This window comes from Aquarana catesbeiana, linkage group LG04 (genome assembly GCF_042186555.1).
Source record: "Aquarana catesbeiana isolate 2022-GZ linkage group LG04, ASM4218655v1, whole genome shotgun sequence".
NCBI lineage: Eukaryota > Metazoa > Chordata > Amphibia > Anura > Ranidae > Aquarana > Aquarana catesbeiana.
The window spans coordinates 45,031,214-45,047,761 of NC_133327.1; the positions used below are offsets into that span (position 1 = coordinate 45,031,214).

Here is a 16,548-nt window from a genome sequence, read left to right on the forward strand (position 1 = left end):
TGATTGTTCTTATTAATTGTAAATTGATGCATTGTGAACTCCATACTCCTGGTTCTGCCGAGAAAGTTCCCCTCGGCGGATAAGGACCCCCTTCTACTGCGCAGGTGCAGCGCTTGCGCAGTATGAGTCGGAGGAAATAGCTGAAGCCGAATAGAATAGCAATCAGCTGTACACGGCGCCTGTAAGAGGGCCCCTCGCGGGCTCGCTTCACTCGCCACGCTTCGGGGCACAGCCTCCCTTCGCTCGACACTTTTTTATTCTCCCTCTGGGTCCACTTGGATGGTGGGGCTTCAACCTGGACCCAGGGCGCAGGCGCCGTGTACAGCTGATTGAAGTTTTTCACCTTCGGCTATTTTCGGCGGCTCCTAGTCGTTCGTACTGCGCAAGCGCTGCGCCTGCGCAGTACAGGGGGGTCCTTATCCGCCGGGGGAACTTTCTCGGCAAGACACCGGCCTGGTTCATGATACAGTTGTCCCGGGGGAGGGGCCTGGGGTTCCATATAATGGTGAGGGTAGAGATAGGTAGGGTGTGATCTGAAGGGGCCGAGCCTCCGAAACATGTAGTCATAGCAACCGCCGCCCGCCTAAGGAGACGATCCACTCCCATCACTCCCCTTCTCGGCGCCAGCTGGTCCGGGTGCATGCGCAGCTCCTTCTACCACTCAGCGGGATGCTGCAGCTAGGATTGGATTAACATCCCACACTGCTCATCGGGTCCTGGAGCTTATCCAGTCATACAGGCTATTTTTGGTGTCCATGTGAGAATTGCTCTCCGTTTGTGAGTGAAATATTTTCTACCTATGATTTTAACTAATAAAACGGTATTATACTGTGCTGTGTGCTCTCCTTCTCTTCACGTGTTTCACCTTCAAAATTGCACATCAAATATTGCACAGCAATAGAGAGCTCCCAGCGTTCCTGCCAGGGGCGGCCTGTCCATTAAGGGCGCTGCCCCCCCTATTCAGCGCTGCCCAGCGCCACCCCCTCCTATCCATGCATCTGGCCCCTTGCAGGATGCCGGACGTATGAATTCCAGTGGAGGGGGTGTTTTTTTGAAGCACGTGATTAGAGCCAGAGGCTCTAACTGGCTTTAAAATAGGGTGGGCTCGGGGCGCAAAGCACTGCACTCTGGGCCCACCCAGGTGTGTTATATAGCAAATTAAAATTTGCTATTGTAACACTGACCCTCCTCCTGGCCAATCAGGAAGCGGGTCCGAGACCCATCACCTGATTGTCTGAAGGTACAGGCAATCCTATTGGACGCCTAGGAGGAGGGGAGGAGAGAGGAGAAGAGACGCAGGGGAAGCTAGTGGGCCGCCCGTCTGTGACCTGGAGGGAAGCTTGGCTGGCCGTCAGGAGGAGGAAGGAGACCAGCCACTGGAGGAGACACGTCAGTCGCCCAGAGGGAAGCCCACAGTAAGTGTTTTGCCGCTGGGTGACACTGACCGACCGACAGGGCGGGAGGAGGGGCGGCCGCTACTGGTTCCTGCCACTTCTGGAATGTGTCCTGGAAGTTCTCTTTTGAAATCGTGTTAAGGAGAGAGAATACCCAGAAGAGAATAGAGGTGGTGGCCTTTTCCTGCAGACCCATACTCTTCACAGAATGTTTACAGATTGGAATAATTGGGGAACTTGCACCGTCTGTTTCAGCACTGTTATTTGCAGAGCTTTAAGTTATGTTATTCCCATTTATATTTGGTGCTATACACTTTATTATTGCCCTTGATCTTTTGTTATTCATTTGGAGTGCTTGTCACGTGACTTTTCTAGTTGCAATTTTAGTTTATTTCTATATATGGTATTACATATTCATATTTTTCAGCATATATTCACCCCCACCACAGTGATCATGTGACCGGGAACCGGGACCATTAGTACGAGACCCAGAGCTGTTGATGACAGCTCTGAATCTGTGTTGGGAGCACACTGTGTTGTGTTGGGAGTACACAGAGCACTGTGCTGAGCTCCCAGCACAAACACAGTCGTGCATATATGCAGCTCCATGTCTAGAGACCCACTTCTCTGAGTAGAGGGTGGGGTGTGCACTAGGACTGGACTGTAAAGAAGAGGGGAAAAAAAAGTAAGTTTTCCTGGATTGTGGTATAGGGCAAAGGAGAAGACAGTTGGACTGGAGTATGGAGGGGAAATTTGGTGCCCAACAAGGTTCCACAAGAAGATGATGGATCCCACCCTTCTTGAGGCTGTGCCCCACCAAAAGATTGATGAGCGTAAAATTGGTACTTATAGCTGAATTTTCCTTGTCGAAGCCCTGAGACAGTCTACATTGTATATTATTTGTGGAACTACATATGTTCCATCCTTCAGTCCTACTGCCTTCTTCTACTTTATGGAGCTACTCATCCCAGTACTAATGCTAAGACTTGTAGGTTTAGTGTAATTATGCTGGAGTATTTTTTCCAGCAGACCCTCCTAATTTTATAAGACAAGATTTCACAATCCAACAACCAGAATATTATTTAGGAAAATAAAGCGGAACTTCACTGCATCTGAACACCACAAACCAAAAATGCTATTTTATTTATGTGTAATATTCAAAGCAAACTCCCCCATCTATCAATGGACATCTTGAGTAAGGGCAAATTATTCATGTAGTGTTTACTTCCTGGAATCCATCTGCCCTTAGCTCAGGTATGCCTGCAGAAGAGTGTGCTTAGCTGAGAAAACCCCTCCCCCTCTCCTCCCCTCCTGGATGTATGATATCAATTGCTTAGGCAAAAAAAAAAAAAATCAGAAAGTAACTGAAGAAATGTAAAAAAAAAAAAAAAAAGTTTAAAACAAGTAAATATGATATACTTTCCTATCTGTTTACTAATGCTAGCAGCATGAGGTTTTTAGGGGAAAAAAAACTGTTGATTGGGAGAGTGAAGTTCCACTTTAAAAAACAACTTGTTGCACACTAATATAATATACACTATATTACCAAAAGTATTGGGACACCTGCCTTTACACGCACATGAACTTTAATGGCATCACAGTTCTATAGGGCGTACACACGGTCGGACATTGATCGGACATTCCGACAACAAAATCCTAGGATTTTTTCCGACGGATGTTGGCTCAAACTTGTCTTGCATACACACGGTCACACAAAGTTGTCGGAAAATCCGATTGTTCTAAACGCGGTGACGTAAAACACGTACGTCGGGACTATAAACGGGGCAGTGGCCAATAGCTTTCATCTCTTTATTTATTCTGAGCATGCGTGGCACTTTGTCCGTCGGATTTGTGTACACACGATCGGAATTTCCGACAACGGATTTTGTTGTCGGAAAATTTTATCTCCTGCTCTCCAACTTTGTGTGTCGGAAAATCCGATGGAAAATGTCAGATGGAGCCCACACATGGTCGGAATTTCCGACAACACGCTCCGATCGGACATTTTCCATCGGAAAATCCGACCGTGTGTACGGGGCATTAGTCCGTAGGGTTCAATATTGAGTTGAACCACCCTTTGCAGCTATAACGGCTTCAACTCTTCTGGGAAGGCTGCAGTGGCGGCTGGTGGTCAAAATTTTTTTTGAAGGGGGGGGCGCAAACAAACTGAAAAATACTGAAAAAACCCCATCAATTGCAGCCTCACTGTGCCCCATTAAATGCAGCCACTGTGCCCCATCATATGCAGCCACTGTGCCCCATCATATGCAGCCACTTGTGCCCCATCAAATGCAGCCACTTGTGCCATCAATTGAAGCCAATGTGCCCCATCAAATGCAGCCACTGTGCCCCATCAAATGCAACCACTGTGCCCATCAAATGCAGCCACTGTGCCCCATCATAAGCAGCCACTTGTGCCCCATCATATGCAGCCACTTGTGCCCCATCATATGCAGCCACTTGTGCCCCATCATATGCAGCCACTTGTGCCCCATCATATGCAGCCACTTGTGCCCCATCATATGCAGCCACTTGTGCCCCATCAAATGCAGATACTTGTGCCCATCAAATGCAGATACTTGTGCCCATCAAATACAGCCACTTGTGCTCCATCAAATGCAGATACTTGTGCCCATCAAATACAGCCACTTGTGCTCCATCAAATGCAGCCACTTGTGCCCCATCAAATGCAGCCACTTGTGCCCCATCATATGCAGCCACTTGTGCCCCATCAAATGCAGATACTTGTGCCCATCAAATGCAGATACTTGTGCCCATCAAATACAGCCACTTGTGCTCCATCAAATGCAGCCACTTGTGCCCCATCAAATGCAGCCACTTGTGCCTCATCATATGCAGCCACTTGTGCCCCATCAAATGCAGCCACTTGTGCCCCATCAAATGCAGCCACTTGTGCCCCATCAAATGCAGCCACTTGTGCCCATCAAATGCAGCCACTTGTGCCCATCAAATGCAGCCACTTGTGCCCCATCAAATGCAGCCACTTGTGCCCCATCAAATGCAGCCACTTGTGCCCCATCAAATGCAGCCACTTGTGCCAATCAAATGCAGCCACTTGTGCCCCGTCATATGCAGCCACTTGTGCCCCTTCATATGCAACCACTTGTGCCCCATCATATGCAACCACTTGTGCCCCCATCATATGCAGCCACTTGTGCCCCATCATATGCAGCCACTTGTGCCCCATCATATGCAGCCACTTGTGCCCCATCATATGCAACCACTTGTGCCCCATCATATGCAGCCACTTGTGCCCCATCAAATGCAGCCACTTGTGCCCATCAACTGCAGCCACTTGTGCCCCATCAAATGCAGCCACTTGTGCCCCATCATATGCAGCCACTTGTGCCCCATCATATGCAACCACTTGTGCCCCATCATATGCAGCCACTTGTGTCCCATCAAATGTAGCCACTTGTGCCCCATCATATGCAGCCACTTGTGCCCCATCATATGCAACCACTTGTGCCCCATCATATGCAGCCACTTGTGCCCCATCATATGCAGCCACTTGTGCCCCATCATATGCAGCCACTTGTGCCCCATCAAATGCAGCCACTTGTGCCCCATCATATCCAGCCACTTGTGCCCCATCATATGCAGCCACTTGTGCCCCATCATATGCAGCCACTTGTGCCCCATCATATGCAGCCACTTGTGCCCCATCATATGCAGCCACTTGTGCCCCATCAAATGCAGCCACTTGTGCCCCATCATATGCAGCCACTTGTGCCCCATCATATGCAGCCACTTGTGCCCCATCATATGCAGCCACTTGTGCCCCATCATATGCAGCCACTTGTGCCCCATCAAATGCAGCCACTTGTGCCCCATCATATGCAGCCACTTGTGCCCCATCATATGCAGCCACTTGTGCCCCATCATATGCAACCACTTGTGCCCCATCATATGCAGCCACTTGTGCCCCATCATATGCAACCACTTGTGCCCCATCATATGCAGCCACTTGTGCCCATCAACTGCGGCCACTTGTGCCCATCAAATGCAGCCACTGTGATCCCTGCCTGCCCGCTGTCTGCCCGGCACTTATCCCATCTTGGTGGCACGTCAGGCAGCAGGTGACGGCGGCGAGCTGTGGGATGGCTTCTGTGTCCTCCATGCTTCCCCCTTCTCTCTTCTTTAGTTCTGCTAGGCGTCCAATAGGGGCGCCTGTATCTTCAGCCAATCAGGTGATGGGTATTAGACCCACGATTCCTGATTGGTGGAGAGGCGGTTCAGTGTTAGAAAAGCAAATATTTATTTGCTTTTCTAACACATCTGGGTTGACTCAGAGCGCAATGCTCTGCGCTCTGACTCCACCTTTTTTGAAGCCTATTAGAGTCTATGGCTCTAATCGGGTGCTTAAAAAAAACGCCGCTGTAATTCAGGCGCCTGGCGTCCGAAAAGGGGCTGGACGTCTGAATAAGGGGTGGCATCGGCGGTAATGCATGAATCTATCCATTAGTCATAGATGGGGGTGGCGTGATGGAGGGGGCGGTGCCTGTGTGCCCTTAATGGACAGGGCGCCCCTGGAAGGCTGTCCACAATGTTTAGGAGTGTGTCTATGAGAATGTTTGACCATTTTTTCAAAAGCGCATTTGTGAGGTCAGGCACTGATGTGGACAAGGCCTGGCTCACAGTCTCTGCTCTAATTCATCCCAAAGGTGTTCTATCAGGTTGAGGTCAGGACTCTGTGCAGGCCAGTCAAGTTCCTCCACCCCAAACCTTGCTTTGTGCACTGGTCCAAATCATTTAGTGGAGGGGGATTATGGTTTGGGGCTGGGCTTGGCCCCTTAGTTCCAGTAAGGGAACTCTTAAGCCTTTAGCATACCAAGACATTTTGGACAATTTCATGCTCTCAACTTTGTGGGAACAGTTTGGGGATGGCCCCTTCCTGTTCCAACATGACAGCGCACCATTGCACAAAGCAAGGTCCATAAAGACATGGATGAGCGAGTTTGGGGTGGAAGAACATGACTGACCTGCACAGAGTCCTGACCTCAACCCATTAGAACACCTTTGGAATGAATTAGAGCGGAGACTGTGAGCCAGGCCTTCTCGTCCAACATCAGTGCCTGACCTCACAAATGCGCTTCTGGAAGAATGGTCAAACATTCCCATAGACACACTAAACCTTGTGGACGGCCTTTCCAGAAGAGTTGAAGCTGTTATAGCTGCAAAGGGTGGGCCAACTCAATATTGAACCTTACAGACTAAGACTGGCATGCCATTAAAGTTCCCAAGGTCCCAATATTTTAGGTAATATAGTATAGATCTTATGCATATTTCTTAGCTCCAATGTCTTATTGGCCTTCTGGACCTTATAAAGTAGACGTGTTTGGTGTTGAATTTGTATGTTCTTTGACAGTAAGGTAAACACTTTTTATGTACTGTTAGATAAAACCATTATAGTACGAATTATGGAGATGGTATGAAGCGTGGGATTTTTATGTCACTGTGTTATCCGCTCAAATGAGACGTTAGGAGCTCACTAGATTTCTGGTAGATCAGAGGAGATTTTTCTGTACTTGCAGTGTTTTTAAAGAGATTGTACATGGGGAAATGTGTATCTATGGCAGAGATGTATTGTATGTGGTTTTACCTGTCACATACAATACTGGAGGTGGCTCTTGCCCATCTCCTAGATGCAGTACTAGTTCTGGTGGTGGAATAGGTTTAAGACCTAAGATCAGTATCTGATGTCTGTCGCTCTACCTCTACCAGGTGTGGAGTAAATATGGGAAGAACTTGTCTGACTTTACCAAACCGGAAAATAGTGTGCCAGCCGTGCAGTGTCTGAATGAGCTTATCACCAATGCCCTGCAACATGTGCCTGATGTCTTGATGTACCTGTCCCAACTGAGAAACCAAAGTGTGCTCAAATTCTGCGCAGTCCAGATGGTAAGTGAACATATTAGATAGTGGATGGTAGTCTAAGCACTTTTGTGGTGAATCATAATGGATTTTCTTCAGCCAACTGCATCCTTAAAAAAAAAAAAAAAAAAAAAATGCTGTGCAAAGATTAAAATCGAAACCTGCAATGGTCACCCTGCAGACTCTGCCAATCAGTGCTGGTCTTCTTCTCAGTTGATAAACAGCATCATTCAACCCATTTCCTGTGACCCAGGAGGTGGATCTACCCTCTTGTGATCTCGACTTACACATACTACTGCGGAGAACAGTGTGCAGGTGGTTGCATGACATTGTTCTTTGCAGTATTTAGGACCTGCCCATCCCTGGAGGAAGACGTGAAGAAAGAGGAGCCTTTCCATCATGTGACCCAACCAAAGATGGAAAAAAGGTATGCATGTAAAATGTGTGTTTTTTTCTATGTAACACTACCCCTGTAGGGGAATGTGGTTCATCACCCACCCTGCACAGCCAGTCACACGAATTTCCAAACACACCAAGTTAAGAAGAAGTCCTTGCACTTTGTTTTTTTTTTTGTTTTCTTAGGGGAATTTGGGTGGGGTACATATTGGATGCCCACTTGATTGAAAAAATAGACATAGGGACTGAATTATATACACTCTGGTATATACAACCTCTTCTCTTTCACCTCCAGCACATACAATTGCTTGCAAACTATCACTCCCAGGACCAGCTAGCACTGACATGAGGACCTGAAACTGACTCTCTCAGGCCCAAAGCAAATGTCCTTTGTAGGTAGGGACTACGGACCCCTATAGTGTAGCAAAAATATGGTAGTCCTGAGTGCTAGCTGTTCTACATTTGGCTACTGCTCCCAGTACCACCTCTTCAGGCAATGCCAGCCCTCCTGGCTTCAGCTGCCCCTTTCCACTGCCCGTGCAACCACAGTTCTCCTGACTGGTTCTGCTCCCATCCCAGACTGCTCCGTCCCAGTCCTCTCAGGCGTGCCTCCCAGTCCTCCTGACTGTGTGTCACTCACCAGCCCTCTTGGCTGTTCCTGTTCAACTGGAGACTTGCCCTGCAGTGTTCTCCTGCTGTCCTCCTTGCTTCCAGTGCCTCCTGACCAGGACACATCTGTGGGTTCTGAAAGGGTCCTGTCCACACATGAGCCCAGGCCCAAGGTCACCCCCACCCCCCAGACTGGGGAACTTCCTCAAAGCCCACGATAACACTCCATCTCCAGCTTCCACCCAAACTCTCCTCCCCAGCTGTGCTGACCCAGAGTATTTGAGGGGGCCTGTCCCCTGCCAACCCAATTTTGGGATTGGTCAGGGCCCCTCAGGAATACTACAGGCAGCTTCACCTTACTTCCCCTCCCATCTTTCTATAAGGTTCCAGCACATTCTAGAAATAGGGGGAGGTCTCAGTGATGCTGCCTGTGAGTCATCCAGCCCTCCCTGGATCTCTGCCCAACCCAGGAAAAAAACAGACAGGCTTGGCTACCAGCCAAGCCTGCATAACTTTACCTGTACTAAACAAAACCTATTAACACTTCTAGCACTAGAGGGTGCTACATATAAATAATGGTAAGTAGGCTTAGGCTTCATGCACATCGGTACATTAATTTGTTCATCGAAAACACGCTCCGTATTTCTGGAGCCCAGGATGTCCTGGAGTTGCATACAGACACCCATGAATGGGTGAAGGTGGCTTTTCCCAGCTGTGCCTTTAAAGTAGCGCAAGCACACAGATGTAATGTCCTGTCTATGGGCGGCTGTACAAAGCTTCAGCACATCATGGGCTCTAGAAATTAGCAATGTATTTATGCTGCACTTGGTGTTTATACAAGACTAATGCCGCGTACACACAATCGGAATTTCCGACAGAAAAAGTCAGACGGAAGCTTTTCATCGTATATTCCGATCGTGTGTATGCCTCATCGGACTTTTCTTTTCGAAAATTCTGACGGACCTAGAAATAGAACGTGTTCTAAATATTTCCGACGGAACCAATTTCTATGGGGAAAACCACTCGTCTGTATGCTGTTCCGACGAACCAAAAACGATGCATGCTCTGAAGCAAGTACGAGACAGAAGCTATTGGCTATTGAACTCCCTTTTTCTAGTCGCATCATACATGTTGTACGTCACCGCGTACTTGACGATCGGACTTTGGTGTGCTCATGTGTACGCAAGACAGTTTCAGCGGAATTCCGTCGGAACTCAGTCGGAAAAATATTCAGAGTTTATTTCCACCCTGCCTTTCTTCCCACTTCTCCTCAGCTGCAAATGCCTAACGCTGGAGAGGTGAATATCTGTTCTCTTTTTACAGATGTACTTCAATTTGAATTTTAACTCTTTAAAGCTGGTACTCTTAAAGATTCATCACTAAAGTGATCCTGCCGATATACATGTAGCACCCTGATGTTTAGGCAGGGTTGCTCACAAATTTAGTTTCCTAGATAGTAAATGTTCTGGTTAATTTTTAGAAGATCCACTGATCTCTCTCTAATTCTGGAGTTGCTCCACCTTTTCTCTTCTGTGACTGGGTGGCACTGTTGCTGGTGGCATTAGATTGACAAAGGCATAGCAAGGTCAGATTATGAATGGATGGGGTGTCTCAGCCAATTGGCAGGGGTTTCTTTAGTCCCTTGGCCTGCTGGGAGAGCCTATTTATTTGGGTGGAGTCAGGTGATCGGGGTTCTGTGCCACCTGGACGACTGTCTGGGTGGACATGTGTTACAGTGTCTTGAAAAAGTATTTTTCATGTTACAACCAAAAATGTAAATGTATTTTATTGGGATTGTATGTGATAGACCAACACAAAGTGGCACATAATTGTGAAGTGGAAGGAAAATGATAAATGGTTTTCAATATTTTTTACAAATAAATATGTGAAAAGTGTGGCATGCATTTGTATTCAGCCCCCTTTACTCTTGTAGCACCCTCTACCTTAGGTACAGTGGGGCAAAAAAGTATTTAGTCAGCCACCAATTGTGCAAGTTCTCCCACTTAAAAAGATGAGAGAGGCCTGTAATTGTCATCATAGGTATACCTCAACTATGAGAGACAAAATGTGAAAACAAATCCAGACAATCAAATTGTCTGATTTTTTAAAGAATTTATTTGCAAATTATGGTGGAAAATAAGTATTTGGTCACCTACAAACAAGCAAGATTTCTGGCTCTCACAGACCTGTATCTTCTTTAAGAGGCTCCTCTGTCCTCCACTTGTTACCTGTATTAATGGCACCTGTTTGAACTTGTTATCAGTATAAAAGACACCTGTCCACAACCTCAAACAATCACACTCCAAACTCAATTATGGTGAAGAGCTGTCGAAGGACACCAGAAACAAAATTGTAGTCCTGCACCAGGCTGGGAAAACTGAATCTGCAATAGGCAAGCAGCTTGGTGTGAAGAAATCAACTGTGGGAACAATAATTAGAAAATCCAAGACATACAAGACCACTGATAATCTCCCTCGATCTGGGGCTCCATGCAAGTTCTCACCCCGTGGGGTCAAAATGATCACAAGAACGGTGAGCAAAAATCCCAGAACCACACGGGGGGACCTAGTAAATGACCTGCAGAGAGCTGGGACCAACGTAACAAAGGCTACCATCAGTAACACACTAAGCCGCCAGGGACTCAGATCCTGCAGTGCCAGATGTGTCCCCCTGCTTAAGCCAGTACATGTCCGGGCCCGTCTGAGGTTTGCTAGAGAGCATTTGGATGCTCCAGAAGAGGATTGGGAGAATGTCATATGGTCAGATGAAACCAAAGTAGAACTGTTTGGTAGAAACACAACTCAACTCAACAGCCAGGGTGGCTTTGGCCAATTATGGCCCTGGACGGTTTAGTACACGCCCCACACTATATAAGGCCGCCTGCACGGTAGCCCTGTGTAGTGTGTTCCGGCATTGAGAGAGAGATAGATAGACAGAGAGACAGTGTCATTTTTTTTTTTTTTTTAACAAAGGTAAATTTTATTTAACCACTTGAGCCCCGGACCAATATGCTGCCTAAGGACCAGAGGTCTTTTTCCAATTTGGCACTGCGTCGCTTTAACTGCTAATTGCGCGGTCATGCAATGCTGTACCCAAACGAAATTTGCGTCCTTTTCTTCCCACAAATAGAGCTTTCTTTTGATGGTATTTGATCACCTCTGCAGTTTTTATTTTTTGCGCTATAAACGGAAAAAGACCGAAAATTTTGAAAAAAAATGATATTTTCTACTTTTTGTTATAAAAAAAATCCAATAAACTAAATTTTAGTCATACATTTAGGCCAAAATGTATTCGGCCACATGTCTTTGGTAAAAAAAATGTCAATAAGCATATATTTATTGGTTTGCGCAAAAGTTATAGCGTCTACAAACTAGGGTACATTTTCTGTAATTTACACAGCTTTTAGTTTATGACTGCCTATGTCATTTCTTGAGGTGCTAAAATGGCAGGGCAGTACAAAACCCCCCCAAATGACCCCATTTTGGAAAGTAGACACCCCAAGGAAATTGCTGAGAGGCATGTTGAACCCATTGAATATTTATTTTTTTTGTCCCAAGTGATTGAATAATGACAAAAAAAAAAAAAAAATATTTACAAAAAGTTGTCACTAAATGATATATTGCTCACACAGGCCATGGGCCTATGTGGAATTACACCCCAAAATACATTCAGCTGCTACTCCTGAGTATGGGGATACCACATGTGTGGGACTTTTTGGGAGCTTAGCCGCGTACGGGGCCCCGAAAACCAAGCACCGCCTTCAGGATTTCTAAGGGTGTAAATTTTTGATTTCACTCTTCACTGCCTATCACAGTTTCGGAGGCCATGGAATGCCCAGGTGGCACAAAACCCCCCCAAATGACCCCATTTTGGAAAGTAGACACCCCAAGCTATTTGCTGAGAGGCATATTGAGTCCATGGAATATTTTATATTTTGACACAAGTTGCGGGAAAGTGACACTTTTTTTTTTTTTTTTTTTTTGCACAAAGTTGTCACTAAATGATATATTGCTCACACAGGCCATGGGCATATGTGGAATTGCACCCCAAAATACATTTAGCTGCTTCTCCTGAGTATGGGGATACCACATGTGTGGGACTTTTTGGGAGCCTAGCCGCGTACGGGGCCCCGAAAACCAAGCACCGCCTTCAGGATTTCTAAGGGTGAAAATTTTTGATTTCACTCTTCACTGCCTATCACAGTTTCGGAGGCCATGGAATGCCCAGGTGGCACAAAACCCCCCCAAATGACCCCATTTTGGAAAGTAGACACCCCAAGCTATTTGCTGAGAGGCATGGTGAGTATTTTGCAGCTCTCATTTGTTTTTGAAAATGAAGAAAGACAAGAAAAAACTTTTTTTTTTTTCTTTTTTCAATTTTCAAAACTTTGTGACAAAAAGTGAGGTCTGCAAAATACTCACTATACCTCTCAGCAAATAGCTTGGGGTGTCTACTTTCCAAAATGGGGTCATTTGGGGAGGGTTTTGTGCCACCTGGGCTTTCCATGGCCTCCGAAACTGTGATAGGCAGTGAAGAGTGAAATCAAAAATTCACACCCTTAGAAAGCCTGAAGGCGGTGCTTGGTTTTCGGGGTCCCGTACGCGGCTAGGCTCCCAAAAAGTCTCACACATGTGGTATCCCCGTACTCAGGAGAAGCAGCAGAATGTATTTTGGGGTGTAATTTCACATATTCCCATGGCATGTTTGAGCAATATATCATTTAGTGACAACTTTGTGCAAAAAAAAAATTTGTCTCTTTCCCGCAACTTGTGTCGCAATATAAAATATTCCATGGACTCGACATGCCTCTCAGCAAATAGCTTGGGGTGTCTACTTTCCAAAATGGGGTCATTTGGGGGGGTTTTGAACTGTCCTGGCATTTTATGCACAACATTTAGAAGCTTATGTCACACATCACTCACTCTTCTAACCACTTGAAGACAAAGCCCTTTCTGACACTTTTTGTTTACATGAAAAAGTTATTTTTTTTTGCAAAAAAATTACTTTGAACCCCCAAACATTATATATTTTTTTAAAGCAAATGCCCTACAGATTAAAATGGTGGGTGTTTCATTTTTTTTTTTCACACAGTATTTGTGCAGCGATTTTTCAAACGCATTTTTTGGGGAAAAAACACACTTTTTTAAATTTTAATGCACTAAAACACACTATATTGCCCAAATGTTTGATGAAATAAAAAAGATGATCTTAGGCCGAGTACATGGATACCAAACATGACATGCTTTAAAATTGCGCACAAACGTGCAGTGGCAACAAAATAAATACATTTTTAAAAGCCTTTAAAAGCCTTTACAGGTTACCACTTTAGATTTACAGAGGAGGTCTACTGCAAAAATTACTGCCCTCGATCTGACCTTCGCGGCGATACCTCACATGCATGGTGCAATTGCTGTTTACATTTGACGACAGACCGCCGCTTGCGTTCGCCTTAGCGCGAGAGCAGGGGGCGACAGGGGTGCTTTTTTTTTTTTTTTTTTTTTTTTCTTTATTATTTTTTTGCTTTTTTATCTTATTTTTAAACTGTTCCTTTCATTTTTTTTTTTTTAATCATTTTTATTGTTATCTCGGGGAATGTAAATATCCCCTATGATAGCAATAGGTAGTGACAGGTACTCTTTTTTGAAAAAATTGGGGTCTATTAGACCCTAGATCTCTCCTCTGCCCTCAAAGCATCTGATGACACCAAGATCGGTGTGATAAAATGCTTCCCCAATTTCCCAATGGCGCTGTTTACATCGGGCGAAATCTAAGTCATGAAATGCTCGTAGCTTCCGGTTTCTTAGGCCATAGAGATGTTTGGAGCCACTCTGGTCTCTGATCAGCTCTATGGTCAGCTGGCTGAATCACCGGCTGCATTCTCAGGTTCCCTGTTGAGACAGGAGAGCCAGAGAAAAACACGGAAGACGGTGGGGGGGGGGCATTCCCTCCCACGGCTTGTAAAAGCAGTCTAGAGGCTAATTAGCCACTAGGATTGCTTTTACATGAAAGCCGACCGCTGGCTGAAAAGAATGATACCAAGATGATACCTAAACCTGCAGGCATCATTCTGGTATAACCATTCAAAGTCGTGAATGGCGTACCTGAAGACAAAAAAATGGTTAACAATAAAGCACAGTAAACGGTAAAAGCAAACATGATAAAACATAATAACAATAAAACATTGCAGAATAGAATACAGTAAAAAAGAGCAGAACAAGAGAGAGAGAAAAGAGAGAGAGAGAACAAAAAAACGACAACTATTTTTTTTTATTTTATATATATATTTTTTTTTTTTTACACTTTTTTTTGTAACTAACTTTTATAACTGTAATCGGTTCCAGGTTCGGGTCTCTCAAAATGCGATGGCATCTTGGGAGACCCTGTGAAAGTGTGCCTAGTCTGTGCAATGCTGTACCCTACGCTAATACTCAACTAATGAATGGTAGCGTTCAAAACATTCACCAATGCAAAGACCAGGATTGTCAGGACAGGAGGGACAATAATAGCGGGTGTCACACCTATATCCGCACTTGCTGCAGACACAACATCTTTTTTGGGGGGGTTCGTTGGGTAGGGGTACTCGGGAGGACATAAAGAAAATGCCTCTCATGCAGCCGACTGCATTTTGTTGGGGATGTGAATGGGGGAAGTACGGGTGCTGCAGAAGTGGTGGGTTCCCAATTAGGATTGGCGAATGCAGCAGGAAGGGCATTATGGGCACGACGGGCCTGTGTTTGTCTTTTTGGTGGCAGCGGGACACTACTTGTGCTTGCCACCTCACCAGCTTGAACTGCACTTATGGGACTCGCCACGTCACCAAGTGTTACTGCAGTGCTGGTTTGACTACGACCAGGGTGTACTAGGCCGCTGGCGCTTGCCAGTTCAATAAAAAGCTACCAAAAAAACTGTTAGCGATCGCAAGGATCAGGCCTGACTCTGCGAACACTGCAGTTATGCGTTTAGTGTTTTGTAAGTGACATTGATCGATCGATACTGCACTTGGGTGGGCTGAGCTGGGCCAGGCGGAGGGGCAAAACGCAGGTGCTAGCAGGTATCTGGGCTGATCCCGCTAACACTGCGTTTTTGGGAACCCTAAACTGCTGGGGACGCTAGTATAGATCTGATCGGATCAGATATTGATCTGTTCAGATACCATACCACTAAGGGAGGTGTACGGTGCGTGCGTGGGTGTTAGCGGTACTGGCGCTAATCTGACGCTGCTTGGGGCTGGTGCTTGCCAGTTCACCAAAATACTACCAAAAAAACTGTTAGCGATCGCAGGGATCAGGCCTGACTCTGCGAACGCTGCAGTTATGCGTTTAGTGTTTTGTAAGTGACATTGATCGATCGATACTGCACTTGGGTGGGCTGAGCTGGGCCAGGCGGAGGGGCAAAACGCAGGTGCTAGCAGGTATCTGGGCTGATCCCGCTAACACTGCGTTTTTGGGAACCCTAAACTGCTGGGGACGCTAGTATAGATCTGATCGGATCAGATATTGATCCGATCAGATACTATACCACTAAGGGAGGTGTACGGTGCGTGCGTGGGTGTTAGCGCTACTGGCACTAACCTGACGCTGCCTGGAGATGGTGCTTGCCAGTTCACCAAAATGCTACCAAAAAAATTTTAGCGATCGCAGGGATCAGGCCTTACTCTGCGAACGCTGAAGTTATGCGTTTAGTGTTTTGTAAGTGACAGTGATCGATCGATACTGCACTTGGGTGGGCCGGGCGGAGGGGCAAAACGCAGGTGCTAGCAGGTATCTGGGCTGATCCCGCTAACACTGTGTTTTTGGGAACCCTAAACTGCTGGGGACGATAGTATAGATCTGATCGGATCAGATATTGATCCGATCAGATACTATACCACTAAGGGAGGCGTATGCTGCGTGCGTGGGTGTTAGCGGTACTGGCGCTAATCTGATGCTATACTATATAATCGCCCTCACCAATAGTGTGATCAAGTAGCAGCGCTGAATACCTAAAACATACCCTAATTCAAAAAAATGTATATACAGTGATTGCTCAATGTGATAACTAAAAGTGATAATATTATGTGTCCATAATAAAGAACCAAACAGTGTTTCTAATGAACACTCCTCATGCAATTAATTGGTGTATAACAGCAAAAAATCAAATAAATCAATAAAAAAGTCCAAACATAAATAGTGACATAGTAAAGTAATAGTGACAATATCAAAATTATAATCTTCAATGATGATATCTTCCACCACACCGCTGTGAATGTGATTCC

The 16,548-nt window shown here is 45.8% G+C and overlaps 1 pseudogene; it reads left to right on the plus strand.

Moving 5' to 3' along the window:
* LOC141139219 (squalene synthase-like) overlaps nucleotides 1-16,548 on the plus strand; it is a 112,549-nt pseudogene that overhangs the window by 58,072 nt on the left and 37,929 nt on the right.